This window comes from Microtus pennsylvanicus, chromosome 10 (genome assembly GCF_037038515.1).
Source record: "Microtus pennsylvanicus isolate mMicPen1 chromosome 10, mMicPen1.hap1, whole genome shotgun sequence".
In the NCBI taxonomy this organism is placed as follows: domain Eukaryota; kingdom Metazoa; phylum Chordata; class Mammalia; order Rodentia; family Cricetidae; genus Microtus; species Microtus pennsylvanicus.
In genome coordinates, this window is record NC_134588.1 from 7,186,642 (window position 1) to 7,208,646 (window position 22,005).

Here is a 22,005-nt window from a genome sequence, read left to right on the forward strand (position 1 = left end):
TATTTTGTGGCCCTTTCTTCAGAAGTATGATCTAGATAAATTCGTACATATTTTATTTCTACCCATCACACCTCAGCAGCACAAGTCACTTCAATTACTCTGGCAACAAGCTAGCAAGGCAACTTTATCATTCCAATTTTTCATCTTTTTCTCTTTAACTTGATGTGTGTGCTGTGCAGTGTATCAGGAGAATCTCATCAACTCTGCCTTCCTGCAACTAATAAATCTCAGTCACAGATGAATCTCCCTCAAGATAGAGAAAGAAGCCCGCAAAAGGAAGAACTTGATGGGCGTGCCAGCCCATGCTGTGTTTTCTCTGAGAGTCCATAGCTACCCAATGCCAAACTGAGCCAGGGTGGGAAGTCCCTTTTGTGTCTTTGACTACAGCAATTCTGCAGGTGTCACGTGACTGATTATTCAACCAGGTAAGTCCTTCATCTCTCAATCAGATGGGTGAGATGAGAACCCACTATGTAGCCTAGGCTAGCCTCTGACTCTTCCTGCCCCCACTTCAGTGTTTTGAGTTACAATGTTTGTCACCATGCTCAGTTGTTCACCAAGTTTAAATAACCCTTCCTGAGTTTGGATCTTTGAATACATCTCTTTTCCTTCTAATTAAAGATGAGAGGATGAAGACATCCCAGGCTCAAGCAGGGCCCCAAGACACTGAGGGAGGCTATCTTTTCGGTATGAAGTTTTTTAAAAGAGCTGTTAACAGTATGGACATATAGAGACAGCAGCATGGCATGAACTCTGAAGGCAGTGGGATGGGTGCTGAGAGAGTTGAGACCCACAACTCAGGGTTGGGAGAGGTTGTTTCTAAGGATCTCAGGGAAAAGTTTGTTCTGGTTACGCTGTTTGATCCCAGAGTCAAGAGGAAAGACATGGATGTGCGTCCGTTAGGATGTGGGGGAGTAGGGACAGTTCTGAGGCCAGCCTCTGGGGACCGTAGTTGTCTTTCTCTGTAGCAGCATGGATCCCAGATGTCATTTCCCTGGCGTGCTTGACAGTAACACTGAGGCTGCAGACTCTTGTGGTCTGATTAGGTAGCTTCAGCCTAACCAACATGTGGGAATGGTTCTGTTATTTCAATGGAAATGTCCCTTAAAACACTTAGAGGGGCCCAGGGTGCCTACAATGGGATGAATGGGTACCACCTTCTCATTCATTGAGTCAGAAAGTCTGATATGCCAACTGTGGTGGTCTTCAGGTAAGACCCCAGTCATCATGGTCAGAGAAAGTTTTATCTGTTGTAGCCCAAACCACTGACTGTCAGAGGCAACAGGAAAACCAAGACAGTCATCAGACAAGTCCACAAATGATATTAAAAGACAGGATTCATTGTGCTATACTTCTTATTTCATTAAATACTCTCTTTTAGGAATTCCTGAGTGAGTGTGGTCTTAATGTCCTTAGACCCGGGGGTGCTCATTAGCTTCCAGGCAGATATTTTAAAGCAAACATGTGAGCTGCTCTACCTGGTTCAGAAGGCGCCCAAGTGAGTTAGTCATAGCATCACCCAGCTGTTAATTACTCACAGGAAAACATGCTCTGAACATATTCTCTAACTGGTCAAGGAAACAGTCTGGAAACTAATTAAATTATAATATTTAAGGGGCCAAACTAAGTTTTCTGTAAATCTTGGAAATCACTAATTAAAAATGAAAATCATTAAAATATAAACACTTTCCTTCCGTGCCTCTTCAGTCTGTGAAGCCATCAGCTAAAATTCTGTGCTTGGAGCATTTATTGCACTCAAGGTTAGCACCCACAATTAAATTTTCTGTTGTGTATTTCTTTGGTTTTCCCATTAATTGTGAAAGCCATCCTGAGGTGACTGAATTGAGACGTGGGTGTCACTCTCACAGCGCTGAAGCCGCTGGCTGTATTGTTCTGTGCTTGCTTTCTTCTCTCCCTCACTCTCGCTTTTATGAACAGGAAATGGAAGCATCCAGTGGCCGCTCCTTAGACCCCATCCTTCAATGTGCTAAAAGCTGAGGTAGCATAGACTTTTTAGACATTTCAAGGAACAAAATAAAAGTCTCTGTCTGACCTAGTAAGGGAGTGAGAGAGGAAGGAGCCCTGTACGTCAGCTGGCTCCGACATGAAAATGTACCTGCTGCTGAAGGATGGCTGCATCTTCAGTCCTAGGGTACCAGCTGGCTAAGGTCACAGGACCACAAGCCTTCAGGCAACACATCTTTTGTTTTCTGTCTTTTATTAATATTGTTCTGATCCTTTTAAATTTGGTTATTGTCCTTTCAAACCTGGAATTTGTGGTCTGAAACAACACATGTGGTCCCTTTATGAAGCCTGCAGTTTCACAGTATTAGGGCCATACTACTGGAAGGAGAGCCCTCCATCCCAGGAGTCACCTGTGGGATTAGACAGTGTGCCCTCCAGCTTGTGTATATTTTCATTTAGCACACTGGGGTGAACAAAATTTAACTCTTCATTTAGGCTATTGCAGATTTTCATATAAAATGCATAATTCTGTAATTAATAACATTTTGCATATCTGTTAGTGTATTATTGTTTTTAGGATAAATACTTGTAACTAGAAGGATAGAGTATTAAGTGCTTTTTACTTTCATACATTCTGCTAAAATCCTCTCCAGAATCTTTAGCTCATTTATATACTCTAAAGAGCAATATAGAGAAATACATGTCTGCACAATTAGTTTTTCTATGAGAAATTGCCCAAGCTTAATAGAAAGGGGACTATGAAAGAGGAGGGGGGAATCAACGTTTCCCATTTTTTGTTGAACAAGATTTGTCAAACCTAGAGGCCAAAGGAACTCATTTCTTTTTCCTGTGAAGGTTTCAAGAATTCCTCTGTGAAATAATTTTTCTTTTAAAATTTTATTTTGATTTATTTTTCATGCTTCTTTTCCACCCTTTGTTCTTCTTTGGGGAAACCTTTAAGGCTTTTCCCATATCATAAATAGCTATTGTCAACAGTTTTCCACTTAGGTTCAAACTTTTAGTTAAAAAAAATTCTTAGGTTAAACCTTGTATGTTTCCCTGTCTCCATTGCTCTGGAAGACAGGACTTGCAGGCCTTCACTCTGGGGTAGTGAACACAATCCAATTAAATGTGAAACCACTTTAGAGGTCATTTCTGTTTTTCTCTTTAAGACAATGTCATTTTTATTTAGGCACAAAGACTTGCATTTCTTTCACCACCTGATCCAATGTCCTTGGCAACATCCCAACCTTTGTTCCTCAGCTGGACAACAAAAAAATTCAAAATGGCTCTCTTTGCTGTCTCTCTTGTTGGCTGTCCATATTCTACACTGACTCTACAGTACACTGTCCGTCTAAATCTGTGTTGTAACTGAATGCCACAGATTGGGTAATTTAGAGAGAGGATGATTCATTTGGCCCTCAGCGTTGCCAACTAAGTAACATAAGAACATGAAACTTGATCTGCTAAGGGCTTCTTAATGTGATACAAAATGACAAGGAGTATTACATGACATGAGAGCAAGAATGTTGTGAGGCCCCAGTTTCTACTCTGATAAAGCCACTGATACCATTATGGAGTTCCACCATATCACTTAGTCATAATTATCTCCAATAATGCCCACATCCAAATACTGTGAGATGTGACTTTAGGAATGAAGCTTCCAAAACTTTTGGGTGACAAATTGAAACTATAGTATACAGCCAAGATGAGATCATGTCTCTTCCTCATTGAAAATCTCCCAGTGAATCTCAATCTCAATGGCAGTTAGAAGACAGTCCCAGCTCTTTTTTTTTTTTTTTTGTGGTATAGGTGACTCAATCAAATTTGGCCCTTGTCTTTGGCTCTTGATCAAGTTGGATCATCATTGGACAAGTTCTTTTGTTCTGCCTTGGTGAACTTCTCCAGCCACGCAAGTCTTTTCATCTTTCTGCTTGTTGAACTTTGAGTTACAGTCTGTACTCTGAGAAGCCAGTCACTTGAGAAGCCAAACAAAACATATACATAGTACAAAACTGAAAAGGAGATTTATTTAATGTGGTTATATTAGGGAGAGTGACAATGAGATTCAGTGCCCCTATCAGTTAATTTTGAAGGTACTGAAGTGCTACTAAAGTTTAAACCGAAGGACAACAATATGCACATGCAAGTGTTTCCATGTCAGAAGTAGCCCTTGCCACCACTGCCAAAAAGATTGTAGACTTTTTACTACAGAGTGTGAGGGAGAAAAGTGTCTCTCTGCCAGCTCTACAGTTTTTCTTCTACCATCACAAGAGTCCTGAAGAACTTCCAGGGTTTTTGTTTTGGTCCCTTGATTTGATAACTCGACAGCTAAAGTGTTTCATTAGGATATCATTTCCTTCTGGTTAGATACACTTTTCTCTGCCCGCTTTGCTCTTGCCTTGGTTTCTTTTTATCTGTTGGTATTTTTTGGCCAGTGCCTTAGCTAAAATTTTATTGCCGTGAAGAGACTCCATGGCTCCACTCTAACTCTTATCAATGAAAACATTTAATTGAGAGGGCTCACTGACAGTTGTAGAGGTTCAGTCTGTTATAATCATGGTGCAGAGCATGGTGGTACGTAGGCAGACATGGTGCTATAGCTGAGAGTCTATATCTTGACCAGAAGGCAGCACGAAGTCAGTTGTCACACTGAAGAAAGGCTGTGCAAAAGAGACATCAAAGCTTGATCCCACAATGACACACTTCCTCCAACAAGGTCACACCTCCTAATAGTGCCACTCCCTTTGAGGGCTGTTTTCTTTAAATCTGCCACAGCCAGCCTAGCCCTCCTTAGTCCTAATGTGGTTTCTCATCAACCAACTCTCAGTTTGTGTCTTCTTTTACAGATCTTCTCAGAGCAATTTACCTAAAACCTCTTTTTATTTATTATCAAATTTTCATAAGCCTTATAAAATTCTTTTAAAATAAAGTCATTTTATTTTATGTGCACGGGTGTTTTGCCTCCAAGTGTGCCACATGTGTTCCCATAGAGGTTGGACAATGTCATTAGATTCACTACAGTGATGCTGGGAATTGAACCCCAGTGATCTTAAACCCTGAGTTATCTTTCCAGCCCAGATCATCTCGTTTAAAATGATATCTTTGATTTACCTCTCTTTCTGCTACTTACGTTCTCTTTAGAGGACATATTAGGATTTGAAATTTTATTATGTATTTATCACTATGCCTGTATTTTTTACTTTGCCAAAATATATGAGTTCTGTGACACAGACATCTGGTCTATCTTATTTACCAGCACCTGGGACAGTGTGTAAAACAGAACTAGGAGTCAGTGAATCACTGAATGAATCACCACAGAATGGAACCTCTCCCTCAACCAAATATTCTAAGTTCTGGGTCTGAATTTTTTAAATAGTGGCTGCAGCTGTCTCTTCTCCATCGTTCCCTATGTTGTGTTGAACTTTGGTCCTCATTTTTAGGCTACCATATGAACTGCTTTGATTATATCCCCCTTTCTTATTTCAATTTCATTTTTAATTCATTATATAAAAGAGTTTTTGTCCTAATGCTTTCTGTATTAAAACGTTCAGTGATTCCTATGCCATCTTCAAGCCTTTTCTTTACTGTGGAGGCCAATGACAATGACTTTTTTTGACAGACTTCCTTGATCCCAATTGTTAGCATATGATCCAAGCACCAGTTCCCCAGATACAGAGCACTTTTGTGAATGTGAACGTGAGAGGAAAGAGAAGAAAAAAGTGAGAAGTTGTATTGATACTGCAGTTATAGATGAGTTTGAACTTAACACTTAGCAATTGGGAGAGCAAATCCATTTCTGTTTAGATGACACTGATTCAGCTCATGTTTCACTCTCTCGTTAGGTGCCTGAAGGATGTGGTTTCTGAAGGATTTTGCATAGCTTTCCAATTCTTCTATAATTTGTCCAACTCTTCTTTCCCTCCTTTTGTTCTTTTCTTTTTCCTTTTTCATTTTTCATACAGGTCTTACTATACAGTCATGGCTGGTCCCATCTTTTATCAATATTCTTGGTTTGGCCTTTTCTATCTAAAATAAAATTTTTATTGATTATTTGAAAATTCATATAATGTCTCCCAAACATGCTCACTTTCTATTCCTCCCAGGTCCACCTTCCCACCATTGGGACCCCACAAAAAAACACCAAGTACAATTTTTGTTTCCCATGTACTCATTGAAGCATCCTTCAATTCCCAGTGGCCAGCTCTTTAAAGATAACTTAGACCTTTCCCACCCCACCTTCCAGAAGGCAACAACTGTAAAGGGCTATACTTCAGCATCTTTACCATAATTTTTAAGGACTCTCTTCAATTGTTTACTTTCTATACTGCTTATTTTTTTCTTTGGGATCTGGGAGAGGTTGTTACAGAAGGCTTCCATTTCTCTCATTCTCAGTTATGAGTCTGGAGTCATAGATACCACAGCAACAGTTTTCTTGCCCATAGCAGACAGTAATTGTATGAACCACAGACTTCCACACACAGAAAAGTGTATCTAACCAGAAGGAAATGATATCCTAATATTCTGTGGTGGCATCATGGACCAAGGACCTCATAATAGAACATGGTTCCAGCATGGGTCATGGACATCAATATGGTTTCAGGTGGCAGCACAGAACATTGACATCCACATAGCCTTTATCTGCACCACAGAAGGTAGATGTCATCATAGATGCTGTTGGCAGCCCTAATGATCATGGACATCAACATAGTCTCCAGTGGCAGCATAGAGCACAGATGCCAATCTATAGTGGCAGTATTCACCATGGATAGCAACAAGGCCTTTGGGTTATATACATCACATGGTTCCCAGTTGGAGGGACAGCCCACTTGAGCACGTGGCTCTGGCAGGCCATGCCCTTCTCCCCATTCTCTCTTCCTTGTTTAAAAAAAAAATTAGATTATATTCCTAAAGCTAGAAACCAAGGTCTATTCCCATATTTGACCACTTCCTCCTCCTGTGGCTGATGACCAAGGTCCAGTTATTGAAGTACTGAACTCCAGTAATCAAAAGCCCCCTTTGATTTACCTGATTAACATGCCCAGTTAAAATTAAACTCCTCATCTTAACATGGGGTTCCCCCCTTTACCTTTATAAACCACCATTTGCTTATGTGCTATGTCTGCCTCCTCTCTATTTAGAAGCAGTCCTATGTCCCTCGAGGATAAATACTCCCCTTCTCCCTTGTCCTCTATCCTCTTTACCACTACATCCTAGCCCATTCTACCACAGACCTCCCCATTTCTTCCTCTTAAAAATTACCCCTGCAAGATAATTTGCTGCTGTTTTCTGCCTGAGTCAGAAAGCGGCACTTTAACTTTTTCCCCCTCATTTAATAAAGGATATCTCTGTGAAAATAGGTGCTTGCATATGGTATGTGGTTAATCCAGGATCCAGGAGAGAGGTCCTGCTGTGCAGGAAAGACCATGGACATCTGCATGGCTTTGGGTGACAGCACAGATCACAGACACCAACATGGCCTCCAAAAGTAACATGAACCATGGACATCAGGATGCTCCCCTTCAGCATATTGGACTACAGTCAGTAACAAGGGTCAGGGGTCAGTACAGACCACAGGCATCAACATGACCTCAGGTGGAGACATGGACTATGAACATGAATGTGGTCCCAGTGAGAGCAGAGACCACAGATATCCATGTACTCTCCACCAGTAGCATGATCTATGGGCATTCACTCAGCCTATGGAAGCAGTCTGGACCATGGACACCAACACTGCCCAAGCCGTAGCACAGACCATGGAGGTTTTACACAAAGACCCAATCTGGAAAATTAACTATTCACTATCTCTGGCAGCCTGCCATTGTTCAAAGTCAAGGCAATTGTGGTGCTGGTCAGTATATTCAGGGGCAGGACCTGCATGGGTCCATCACTCTGCTGGCGCTGTTTTTTTTTCCAGTCCAGAAAATGAACCATTCTCCATCTTGGACATCCTGTTATTGCCCAGAGTAAGGGTGATCATGGGGCTGTGCATCTTACTTGGGGGCAGAGCCTGCACAGCTCCAGGCTACTGCTCACCACCCTGCTGACCCTACTCAGCAACTACATGCTCCTCTGTCCACCTAATCTGCATCCCAACATCTATGTCTCTAGCTCTGTCTCTCTCTGCCAGCAGCACGACCACTTCTTTCCACCATCCTTCCGACTTCTCCATTGCACCTTTATTCATCAAAGTGGCATTGTAAATGGCAATGTGTCACATAGTATATATTTGTCCAAACAGCTGTAGATGCAAATATTTGTTACAAGGAGCCTTTTGTCTGGTTCAAACCCTCTGGTTTCTGAAGCACAATACATACTGGAGCACTGCTGAGACTCCTGTCAGATATCTTGTTATTGACCAGAATCTTGGTGATCCTTTGGCTGGGAAGATAATCCAGGGGCAGGAGTCACTAGTGCTCTGGTCACTGCACATCTCTGCTTTCAGTGAACTGAACAACAACCAGCTGGCTCACGTGGCATGACTGTCTTGCCTGTGCTTTGTCTTTGAGTGCTGCTGAAAGCTTCTGGTAGCAGTGGGCATGAGAGTATACAGCAGGTAACATCCGGTATTCAACAGGTCAACCTACCAGATGAATAACTCTGTTGGGTAGCCCCACTAGGCAAAGTTTATGGCATTATTGGCTGTAGAAACCAGTTGCTTCTGTCTAATTTCCCTCATGTGCCACTTCATGTCTTTGCTAAGAACCACACTTCTTCCCTAAGAACTGCCATGGGTTTGCCATGAGTTTTATCCCCAATGCTTGCTTGTTTATCTCATGTAAATATTCCATCTCTTGGGAATACATGTAGCTGTGGATGGTGGAGAAGATGATATCTTCTTAACTGTACAATTCTGATGAAGAGAAATAGTACTAGAATAAATTAATTCTTTATTCAAACTGACATAAGAAAGTGATAGTATTTTCAGTCACAAAGACTGCTAATTTTAGACTTCAGTACAAATTTTAAACAGCCCCTGAAAAGACTACACAAGAATAAATTCCTGGGTATTGCTTACTGCTGGTTCAGGGTCAGGTTAGAAGCAACTTTGGTAGACATAACCCTCTATAAGTAATTGTCTTTTTGTACATAGGCCCCTCTTCAGTTTATGTTATAGGTACAAGGTTCAGTCAATTGTTTACTTTCTGTCTGATAGCCCTAACCATTTATGTGTATGGCCAAGCACTACACACTGGCACGTCAATGTGTCCTCCCTAGTCTGAGAAAAAATTGTGTGACTTATCTTTTGTGATGAAAATGGTTTGGGCCCTGAAAATGTAACATATAATTGTCCAGAGTTTGATTGTAAGAGAAGAGGTATGCAGAGCAAATTAGAAAGGCTGCTGTTGAGGGCTATGTAGAGGGCTGCTGTGAAAAGAGCCTGACTGTGTGTGTGTGTGTGTGTGTGTGTGTGTGTGTGTGTGTGTGTGTGTGTGCTGAGTGAGGGATTGGGCTGACTGGGCAGAGAGAATGTCTGAGTGATGAAGAAGCATGAAAGGAGTGTGAGAAAGTGAATGAGTGAGAACAAGTAAGAGAGAGTGAATGGATGTAGAAGTGTGGGTCATTATGTGTGTGTGAGAAAGAGAGAAAGAGATCACACATGTGTGTGTGTGTGTGTGTGTGTGTGTGTGAAGAGATGACAATGTGAAAGAGCTGCTGCTATGTAGTAGAGCTGTGACTAGAAACTGTATAAAGTGCTTTATGGCAAGAGAGCTATGTAAATGGGATGTATAGCTGTTTTTGAGTGGAGATACGTATCTGTGTAGAGATAGAGATTCTCAGGGAACATTATTTTAAAATAACTATTTTAAAAATGAAGTAAAAGAGAAAGTTACCATCAGAAAGCATGTGTGTCCTTATCTTTCCCCTCAGAGAGAAAAGTCTAGCCCTCATGGAATTCATGTTTTTTTTTTGCATACCCTGGAGTTGATTGGAGTCTGCTTCCCCCAGTTAGCAGTAGAGTGCTCTGATTATAGGTTTGAACCACCATCTCCACCCCTTTTTGCTTATCTACATTGCGGCTTCTAACACATCTTAATTATGATTTGTTCTTGCCCATCCTTACCATGGTGATCACGAGGTACCAGGTAACCTCTTTTCTTCTTTTAACTTGTTTCCAGACCTCCTAGGGTTCTATTTAAAAACAATTCGCTCTTATCTATACATGTGCTAACTTGTGGTTGTTGTCAACCTGCTTATCTAGAGTCACTGGTAAGAGGGAAATCAAGGAAACTTCACTGTTCTATTAGCTCATAGGCAATGGCAAGTATGGGCCATTTACTTGATTAAGTACTGATGTAGGAGAACCGAGGCCACTACACGTAGTGCCCCCATTGGGCAGGCGGTCCTTGGGTATATAAGAAAGCAAAGTGTGCAATCCAGGAGGAACAAGCCAGTAAGCAGCATTCTCTATGGATTCTGCTTCAGTTCCTGCCTGTAGGTTCTTACCTGAGTTCCTGTCTTTGCTTTCCTCCGTGGACTATGAGCTGGTCCACTGTAAGTCAAATAAGACCTTTACTTCCCATTTTACTTTTGGTCATGTTGTTTTATCATAGCAGTGGAAAGAAACTAGGACAGTGTTCATAGGTTTGTGTCTATAGGTGTGCATGTGTGTGGGTACTCACAGAAGACAGAAGAGGGCATCAGATTTGACTTTAGGGTGGTTGTGAGCCACCTGACATGGGTAGTGGGGATCCAGCTCTGGCCTCTGGAATGGGAATAAGCATCTGAGTGCTGTAGCATTGCCTGGTCTCCTCCTTTCTATTCTTTCAAACTGAGATTCTATTTTTCCTTCTCCATGAAGACTCAAAGAAGACAATCATATTTGCCCCTTCATCCTCTAAACCACTCTACAATTTGCTGTTTATGACATTTATTTTAAAATAACTACATACATTCTCAATATTACAACATAGATAAAAATGTTAAAAATATATATACATACATGTATGGGTCAGGATTTTGATGGAAATCTGTGAACTGGGCCAACATACTGTGTTGAGTGATAACACTGTTAATGGGAAGGTGTGCCTTCTATGTAACGTGGTTCTATGTTAATAATGTTAATATTCAGTGTGTAGGCTAAGCAGGAATGCACATTGGATCGGGTTCCTGGCAACCCATTTAAAAATTCTTTTATTTATTTATAAGAATTTATTTTTATGTCTTTCTTGTCCAAGTATATTTCAAGGACACTGAAGCTAGGGTCTTTGTGTGTAAATATCCTTTATCTCTGGCAAGGCCTGCAACACAACAGCCACTCAGTGTGCAGCTGTTGGTGAACTGATGGCTTTGGCTGTACTATAAGTGTTATTAACTGTGTGGTTCTTTGCCATCACCCTCCTACTTCTGACTCTTCATTTGAAATTATGTTCTGAAGACGAGAAATAAAGGTTGAGTAGGTTTTGTACTCTGCTCTAAAGAATGAGCAATGCCACATTCCTTACAATTGTTTTGGAAAGGAACTAGACAAATTTAAGGGGTCAGAACTTTCAAGTTCATAGCATATTTTTTCCTGTTCAAATGATCAATCAATTGGCACATCTTGGAAATGGGCCACGACCTTTCTGTTAGCTATTCTAATCTTTCTTCCAATGTAGAAATGTAGTTTTCATCCCAAGACATACAGTTACTGGCTGGGCATTTTCAGGCATCCCATATTTGTTGGGAGAGTTCAGCCTTTTATAGAAAAACCTTAATTATAAGTATCTTTATCATACTGAGACCTAGTTATCTCCCAAACATGAAGTATTATTGCTTTTACTTCTGTTTTACATGCATCTTCCATATGCTTATTGCAAATATTCACAGGTATTTCAGAAGAGAAATGAAAAGAAAACAAAAAGCTTCTAAAAAGCTGATCTTTTTCTTCAGTGTGAAATATCTTGACTTCTTGGAAGATGCATATAGAATATAGGAAGAGTAGAACTAGGTTCAGCCTCTGCCCATGCCAGTTTTACAGTGCTGACATTTACTAAGCACTTACTTTAGCTTTTTTAAAATATATTTTTAATTCAAAGAACATTATGTTATTTCCCCCCTTCTCCTCCTTCAACCCAGCCACTCCAAGGTCTCTTCACTCCAAGATTCTCTATGTATCTGGGTGGAGGCTTGAGGCATAAGCTTGTGATAGTATTGTGAACAGATTAAAGTTGTGATCATCTGTAGTTATGATACAAGGTTCCATTATGGATAATAGTATGGGTTAATAAAGGAAATGTTGGATTAAATTGTGTAAATAAAAATGACACATTCTATTTTAATGATCATAATTTGATAATGTTTATGTGGCTACCACATGGAGACGGTTCAAACCCCTCTCTCTGCTCAGCAAGTACGTTTGTTTTGAATGTTGAAGTTGACTATGCAGTAGATGGCTTTTCAGAGATACCAATGAAGTGATTCCTTTGATGACAATGAAGCTCTCAGAGGAGCAAGGGAGGCTTTTAAGAAGGTCAGAAACTGGCTTAAAGGGGCAGAAAAGAAGACAAACTGACTTGGTTGTGGCTAGGAAATAGGGAAGGAAGGTAAGGTCTCTGAATATATTGAACTTGCATATTTAAACTCTCTGCTGGTACAAAAGAAAGCATACTTAGACTTTCTTATCAGGTTGCTCATATGTAGGAACAAAGAAGAAAAAGGAACAGACTTTGAAAGATGTGAGCAGTCATACAGGAGAGTGGAATCAGACTCTAACTCTCAGTTTTAATTTAAGGAAAAAATCAAAACATCTTGGTCAAGAATACTATATTCAGGATGAAACTCACAAACATTTTACTAATTGCCTACCGTTTATCTTTTCCTGACCACAGTAACCTTTAAAATATTTTAAATTATGTTTCTGCGTGTATGTTTGCATCTAGGTATGTGTATTTGAATATGACTGTCTGCAGAGGTCTGAAGACAGTATTAATCCCTTGGGCATAGAGCTGGGGTGAGAGTGGTTATCAGTTGCATGGCATGTTGCTGGAAACAAAATTCTAGTCCTTACAAGGATAAGTACTTTTAACTACTGAAGCTTCTTCCCACCTGTCACCTCTTTATTGCAGTATCCCATGCTCCATTCTCTGCAGAAATGCAATAGGTACCCTTAAACCTTCAGCTCAGAACTGAAGGCGTAAGTCACAAACAATGCCAATTTGGGATTATGATTAATAGGGTGATATTTATTTAAAGGGGAAAAAACTTACAGATCACTTTCAGCCCTCTGCGTAACCAGGAAGGAAGTCAAGTCACCGGTGGAGCAGGAAGTGAAGAGAGAGAGGAGAGGGAAGTGGCCGCTTTTTTAAAGGGAGAGAGACCACGCCCCAAGGGGCTGGTATCTCAGCGGCGATAGGCTGGAGGAGTGGGAGGACCTCCCGTAACACCTCCCCCTTTTGTTTAAATAAGAGAGTTCTAAACCTACTATGAAATTATATACAATAAGTACAAATATCCTATTCTAACTAGCTTAGGTCTTGTATAATAAATAACTTGGCCAAGTCATGAGAGAAAGTAACTACATTTATATAGTCTTCAACCCCATCAAAGATCTGAGAAGGGAAATAATGTTACCTGGGTAATTAGGAAGTTCAGTAAAACAACTTCCAAAACATGCAACAAATCACAGAGACAACTAGCTACCTAGGCAATCACCCAAAGTCACATTAGCAGCGTTGAAGCAACCAACTTTGGCTAAGGCCTAACATAACTGACACACCATTTTCAAAGGCAAGCAACTTTCAAAACTATCTTACCCTGTCTTGGCAGGATAAGACAGCCCTGTTTTATCCATTGATGCATGCTCTGTATCTTTGTCAGTGGTTGAGGTATGGGCATTTCTTTGCCCCAAGGCCAGTTCTGCCAAAAAGAAATGCTCCAGGTGGAGTGTCTTTGGTGCTCAACATTCTCTCGGGAATAGAGTGGTGTTGCCAGGAGCAATTGTGTCTCACTACCACAAAACTCTGAGTTAGATTAAAGGCCATTTTCTACAGCTCTTTGAAGAAGTTGAAGATTATCTATCTATACTGAGTATAATCTCTATATATCTAAAGAACCTGATTAGTCTAATTATAAATGACAAACTTAGATGACTATTAGTCTATATAATTCTCAATATCTATCTAACTTAAAGACTAAGACAATAAACGACTGTGAAACAAATGAGGACAATGACCTCCAAATATAAACAATGTACAAATATACATTGCATATATATATAAATATGCATTGTATAAATATATACCAATACACGAACATTATATAAGTATCTTAATCAGAGGTAGAAATGTACACTGCAATATGGTAAATATATACAATATATATATGTCAATACATAAAAAATGTTTTAAACAGAGGTAGAAACATGAATGCATACAATAGTCAATACAATTTAACTTTGTATCAATATACAAGAATCTATATCAATATATTTGTCTAACAACAGTAACTCACAATTACAAATCTATTATCCCATCATCCCTCTTTTTTTTTTTTCAAAATGATCCCTGAGCTTATAAAATTCCTCCCCCAACCCTCAATCGTATACTAATTATAATCAACCCCTAAATGATGTCCCTAAACCCAAGGGCAAACTTTACTGGGAGAGGGGACGTCGTCCTCTAAAATTACTTCCAGCTGTCATAGGGGCGACGTTCTTTCTGGGGGATCCTGTGAAAGTAAAATGATGGTTAAATTTCAAGATCAATGTCTTTTAAAATTGCAAATAGTCTCTGAGTATTTTGTGGAGGTCTGGCCAGAATGTTGTACAAGATGTGCACCATTTCAGCTAACCAAGTTGGAACTGTCTTGTGCAGCTGGTACCCAAAGCAGGTCTTGTTGTAGCGCTATCAGTATCTGACGTCATATCAACCAGGTGGAGTTGTTGTTATGGGGCCCCATCTTCTTCCTGGAAACTTCAAATGTCACTTCAGGAAAAACTCATTGTTCATTATGAAAAACTTAAGCATTAATCATATAGACATATATATATATATATATTCAATGAAAGACATGATAGATATATTCAATGAAAAGTATGATAGATATGAAGAAAAGCAAAGATGTTTTCTAAACTCATATTTCTTTCTGTCCCACATCATGGCTCTTGACATGAGACAGAAACTCCAGAAACTCTGGGTTTTTCTCTTACTAACAGGCTTGGAATTGGAGAGGGACTGAGCCAGAGTCCAACTTCAAAACCAGCTTTATAAATTTAGAAATATGGTTTAATATTACTTACACAACCCATTCAGTTTTCTTGATATTTCCTATCGGGCAGGTATTTTTCCATCTGTCAGTATCCAAACATCCAGGGTCCCTTGAATTTCTCAAAGATGAGTGTTTTCCTGTGGAGATAAGAACAGAACCCTGCCCCCATTCTATATGTTTTTCTTACCACCTGTATGAATATCATCATTGTGGATAAGTTGTCATTTCTCCTTTCCAAGAGGTTTCTCCTCTTCAAATCGAAACTTTATTAATTTTGATGGTATCCACAATTTTTCTTCTCCTGTGGAAACAAGAGCAAAACCCCTTCCCCAACGTAGCACATCTCCTGGCTTCCACTGAGAGGTCAGCACATCTTTGAAATAAATCGGTTGATTTAGTTCAGCAGACTTTTCCATTATCCAATGTCTTTCTGCTGCTGTCGTTCCTTTCTCATTAGCGTTAAGAAAATTCAAGGTTAATAAAGCATTATGTAATCTATTTCTGGGGGTATTTTCGGTCCCTTTCTGTTTGTTCAGCATATCCTTTATAGTACGATTTGATCTTTCTATAACTGCCTGACCTGTAGGATTATTTGGTATACCTGTAATGTGTTTTATATTATAATAATCAAAAAAGCGTTTCATTTTCTTAGATACATATGCTGGACCATTGTCTGTCTTTATTTGTGCAGGTATACCCATGATGGCCATAACTTCCAATAAATGTGTGATTACTGAATCAGCCTTTTCTGAGCTCAGGGCAGTAGCCCATTGAAAACCTGAATACGTGTCTATGGTGTGGTGTACATATTTTAATTTACCAAATTCCATAAAGTGGAACACATCCATCTGCCAGATTTCATTTCTCTTAGTGCCCTTTGGATTACTCCCTGCAGGCAACGGTGTTTGATTATAGAAAGAACAAGTAGGACATCTCTTTATAATGTCCTTAGCTTGTTGCCAAGTAATGGAAAATTCTTTCTTTAGGCCTTTACTATTGACATGATGCTTCTTATGAAATTCTGAGGCCTGCAACACACTTCCAATCAATAATTGATCAATCTCAGCATTGCCTTGGGCTAGAGGACCAGGCAGACCTGTATGGGAACGGATGTGTGTTATGTACATCGGACAAAGCCTGTTCCTGATTATGTCTTGTACCTGGATAAACAATGAAGTCAACTCTGTGTCATCTGGTATAAATTCAGCGGTTTCAATATGCAAGATAACTCTTTCTGCATATTGTGAATCTGTAACTATATTAAGAGGTTCTTTAAAATCCCTTAGCACCATAAGAATGGCATATAATTCTGCCTTCTGGACAGAATTATAAGGGCTTTGTTCCACCTTACTCAATTCATCTGACTTGTAACCTGCTTTCCCTGATTTATTTGCATCAGTATAGAACGTACGGGCTCCAGTTATTGGAGCATCACGTACAATTCTAGGAAGAATCCAAGAAGTTCTTTTTATGAGGTTAAGTCTACCACTTTTGGGATAGTTGCTATTAATTTCTCCCAAAAAATTAGCACAAGCTCTTTGCCACGGTTCATTGTCTTCCCATAACTTTTTTATTTCTTCAGTAGTAAAAGGCACTATAATTTCTGCTGGGTCTATACCTGCTAGTTGACGAAGTCTCAGCTTACCTTTTATAATTAATTCAGAGACTTTTTCCACATAAGTTTTTAATTTTTTACTTGGTTTATTAGGTATAAATATCCACTCTAAAATAATATCTTCCCTCTGCATTAGAATCCCTGTAGGAGAAATTCTGGAAGGCAATATGACTAGGATGCAGCTAAGATTTGGGTTCACCCTATCCACATGTGCCTCCTGTAATTTTTCCTCAATCATTGTCAGTTCCTTTTCTGCTTCAGCTGTCAGTTCTCTTGGACTATTCAAATCTTTATCACCATCTAAGGTTTTGTTTAAATGAACTATTAGATCAGGTGTTATCCCAACAGCTGGTCGTAGACTGGAAATGTCTCCTAACAATCTTTGGAAGTCATTAAGAGTCTTTAAGCGGTCTCTCCTAATTTGTGCCTTTTGCGTTTTAATTTTCTCTAACCCTATTCTGTAACCTAGGTAATTAATAGAGTTTCCTCTTTGAATCTTTTCAGGGGCAATTTGTAATCCCCACCTAGGCAAGACTTTCTTTACTTCTTCAAACATCCTTTCTAAAGTATCTTTATTTGAATCAGATAACAAGATGTCATCCATGTAATGATAAATAATGGACTTGGGGAATTGTTTACGAATTATTTCCAATGGCTTACTTACAAAATATTGGCACAGTGTAGGACTATTGAGCATACCCTGTGGGAGGACAGTCCATTGATATCTCCTATTGGGCTGAGAATTATTATAAGTAGGCACTGTAAAGGCAAATTTTTCTCTATCCTTTTCTTGTAACGGTATAGTGAAAAAACAATCTTTCAAATCAATAACTATAAGAGGCCATCCTTTTGGTAACAGAGAAGGCAAAGGAATTCCAGATTGTAGTGAGCCCATAGGTTGAATTACTTTGTTGACAGCTCTTAGATCTGTCACCATTCTCCATTTACCAGATTTCTTTTTTACAACAAACACAGGAGAATTCCAAGGGCTGGTTGATTCTTCAATGTGGTGAGCATCTAGTTGCTCCTGCACCAGCTGTTCCAATGCCTGTAGTTTATCTTCAGCTAGAGGCCACTGTTTGATCCATATTGGCTTCTCAGTTAGCCATTTTAAAGGTAGGGCTGTTGGTACCTCTAAAGGTTTGGTATTTGCTGTATGTTCTTGTACAGCCTGAATGGCTAGTGACCTTTTTCCATAATACCTCATCATATACTTCCCAGAATTATGAGTTCCTGGAACTACAGGAATGTTAATCTGGGTATTCCATTGCTGTAGCAGGTCACGGCCCCATAAATTTATGGCAATATTGGCTATATATGGCCTTAGTCTTCCTATTTGCCCTTCGGGCCCTATGCATTCAACCCATCTTGTGCTTTGTTTTACACGAGATAGGGTTCCAATTCCCAGGAACTGAACATCTACCTCTTGAAGAGGCCAATTCGGATGCCAAGATTCTGGGGTAATGATACTTACATCCGCACCTGTGTCTAATAAGCCTTCAATAAAAGTGCCATTTATACAGACTCTTAGCTTTGGTCTTTGATCATTAATAGAAGTCTGCCAAAATATACGTTTACTCTGTCCAACTGGGTTTTTTGACTCATCCTCCACATGGATTTCATCATTTAGACCAGTATTACTTTTTACAGCAGAAATTGGAGCTTTTAATTTTCTTGGTGAGGCACGTTCTCCACTGTGACTGGGAATGACTGGGCCACTGTTGGCTTGGGGGCCTGCGAGAGGCCCCTCAAGGAGTTTCCCGACGGTATCGGGTTGCCTTGTTTGTCTGTTGTTGACCTGCATTCATTGGACCAATGTCGGCCTTTACCGCATCTCCTACATATACCTGAAGGCCTAGGTCTCCTATCTTTGTCATTCCCAGAGGAGATAATATTCCTAGAAATTCTGTGCCTGCAATCCCTTTTCAGATGTCCTAATTTACCACAATTAAAACACCTGGCAGTTTGATGTCTCCTCATTGCTGTGGAAATCGCTTCTCCTACCCAAGATTCATCGTTATAGCTAAACGTCTCAACATTCATCGTATGCTGAATCCATTCATCCATAGGTGCTGATCTAGACTTTAAAGGCCCAATTATCTTTTTGCATTCTATGTTTGCATTCTCAAAAGCTAGAGATTCAAGAAGTATTCGTCTAGCTTCTGGGTCTGTTACCCCTATGTCCAGAGCCTTAATTAATCTTTGCAAAAAGTCAATAAAGGGTTCTCTCTGTCCCTGCCTAATTCTGGTATATGATTCAACCCTTTTTGCTGGATCTTGTATCCTATTCCAAGCATTTAAAGCTGCTTGGTGACATAGACACAGTACTTCATCATCATAAAGAGCTTGGACCTGTGGATCAGCATATTCTCCTGCACCAAGAATTTGATCTTGGGAAACCTCAATACCTTTTGCTCTTCCTTGCTGTTCCATATGTTTGGATTCTTCTCTGAAATAAATTCCAAACATCAAGGAAGGTCCATTATCTAAAACTGCAGACACTAACTGATGGAAATCATGGGGGGTAGCTCTAGCATTAGAAGCCCAAGTCCTTATCATTTCCTTTACGTATGCAGAGTGCAAGCCAAAATTAACAATAGCTTGCTTAATTTCTTTTAGATCATTCATTGCTATTGGCGTCCATCTAGCTTCTCTGACTCCCTTTGAGCCTTTAGAAGTTGACGCTTTGTCAGAATTAAGTATAGGGTATGCTGCTAAAACCTTTGGTAATCCAGTTCTAATAGCTGGTGTTGGCATTGTATTCTGTCCTTGTGCCTTATTACTCTGTTCACCAGCTCCAATCATTTCTTCAATCATTTCAAGTCTTTTTATTATTGTCTCTTTTGAATCCTTAATCTCCTGACCTGCATGAGTTTCTAGTAAAGATTGTATGGTTCTTAGGAGTGCCATGATCTTCCTAAATGATAGAATATGCAAAAAAATACTGAAACCTAGTAACCAGTAAATTAAGCTATCCCCATAGTCATATAAACCTTGCATGATATAACCCATTGTATTGGTAACCAGAACAGTAAAATTCGCGTTGGAAACGAGAACTGCCATATTACCTATTATCCAGCAGGTGGCGCTGTTGCCAAGTCTCGACGAAAACACGGTCCTGTTTCAGAGTCCGCCTAGTATTTGTTAAAAACTGGAAAATGTAAGTTGCTCAACAAAGTAAATGTAATTAAATCAATTCCAGAGATGGAACCAGAAACCAGAATCCAGGGGTAGGGAAGAGCAACCTGGAAGCCGCTTATGCCTCCACGTGACAGAGTCACCCTGAGGGGTTGCAGCTTTCAGCAACCACGTGCTCTGGTTCGCGCCACTTAAGAGCTGTGCTTGCAAGGGAGATTTGAAAACGACTCAGAAAAGAGCAAATCACGCGGGCAGAGACTTCGCGGGCCTGTGGAGTTTAAATCCACAGGCAGCGGCTGAGGAAGCAACTGCTCCCGCCAAGCTGAACAAGCGCCCGCCAAGCCGAACTTGCGGCCGCCAAGCCGAACTTCCGGCCGCCAAGCCGAACTCGCGGCTGCGAGCCGGGAGAGGTTCTAAAACCAAACGTTGGGCGCCAAATGAAGGCGTAAGTCACAAACAATGCCAATTTGGGATTATGATTAATAGGGTGATATTTATTTAAAGGGGAAAAAACTTACAGATCACTTTCAGCCCTCTGCGTAACCAGGAAGGAAGTCAAGTCACCGGTGGAGCAGGAAGTGAAGAGAGAGAGGAGAGGGAAGTGGCCGCTTTTTTAAAGGGAGAGAGACCACGCCCCAAGGGGCTGGTATCTCAGCGGCGATAGGCTGGAGGAGTGGGAGGACCTCCCGTAACACAGAACCTTACTCTTCTTATTAAATTTGAATTTTGTACACACACATACATACATGCACACTGTAATATGTTTGCACTCTAAGTATATATGTATAGACAAGAGGGGATATTATTTTCTTCCTGAGACTTGGTAAGGATTGTGTGTTGATTTTGCAGGATCAGAGCAGTAGGCTAAATATGGTGGAGGAACAACACATTTATCCTGCTCAGGAGAGAGCTGTGATGATGGGGAAACACTCAGGTACTTTTTGTGTACTGGCCTTTTTGACATGATTAGCTTGTTCAGACTGAATTCCTCAAGGATGCAATTTGGTGAGGTTGGGCATGGAGGTAAATGGTGTTGTAGTAGGGATTCTCATGTAACTGAGAAGAGCATTATTTACAATAAATGTGCTTACTCTAGGTACAACTCAGAACCAAGCATTATCTAGGAACTCCCATGCTGTGGGACAATGGTCTCATACCCTGTAAAGACTTGTCTCTTGTACTTGTTTAATAAAATGCTGATTGGCCAGTAGCCAAGCAGGAAGTATAGGTGGGACAACCAGAAAAGAAGAATTCTGGAAAGAGGATTCAGTCTGCAGTAGTCACCCAGACACAGAAGAAGCAAGATGAGAATGCCTCACTGATAAAGGTACCAAGCCACATGAGTAACACTGACAAGAATTATGGGTTAATATAAGATGTAAGAGTTAGTTAATAAGAAAACCTGAATGAATAGACCAACCAGTTTATAACTAATGTAGACCTTTTTGTATTTCTCTGAAACTGAATGACTGTGGGAACAGGTAGGACTAAATTCTCTGTCAACACTTCCATCTGTGATCCAAGAAACACAAAGAAAGAACTTGGGAGAATTTATGTAAAAGGCAGCATCAGACAATAGATTTTAAAGAGGTTTTTATTTGTTTGTTTGCTTTGTCTGTTTCAAAGAGAAGTTTTAAAAATTTTCTGTTGTCTCTGCTTGATAACTTTCAGATGTCATCTTTTTCTAGTGAAAGAAGATTTAGATAAGCAATGGGCAAGGAAGCTGTTCCTCACTTATTTCACAAAGTGAAAAAAGTGTTTTAAAAATAGAGAAGTCTTGTTGATATAGATTTATTGATTATAAAAAAGCAGAGAAAATTAAAGTTTAATGTAATCTCAATGATGACTTAAAATATTGAAATTAGCATCTGGTGCCAGGTGCTCTGAAACATAGAAAACCATACAATTAATCAAAATTTCCAGTAAAATCTGTTTCTTTATGAATGCAAGTTTATAGAAGTGAAATGTGTCTTCCCGGTTTGGTGATGAACAGTCATACCTCACACATTCTACTTGGCTTCAATATGAAAAGCGAACCCTCAGACGACTATTGTTTTTTTTCATATAGATTATATGTCAACATCATTAATTGTGTCAGT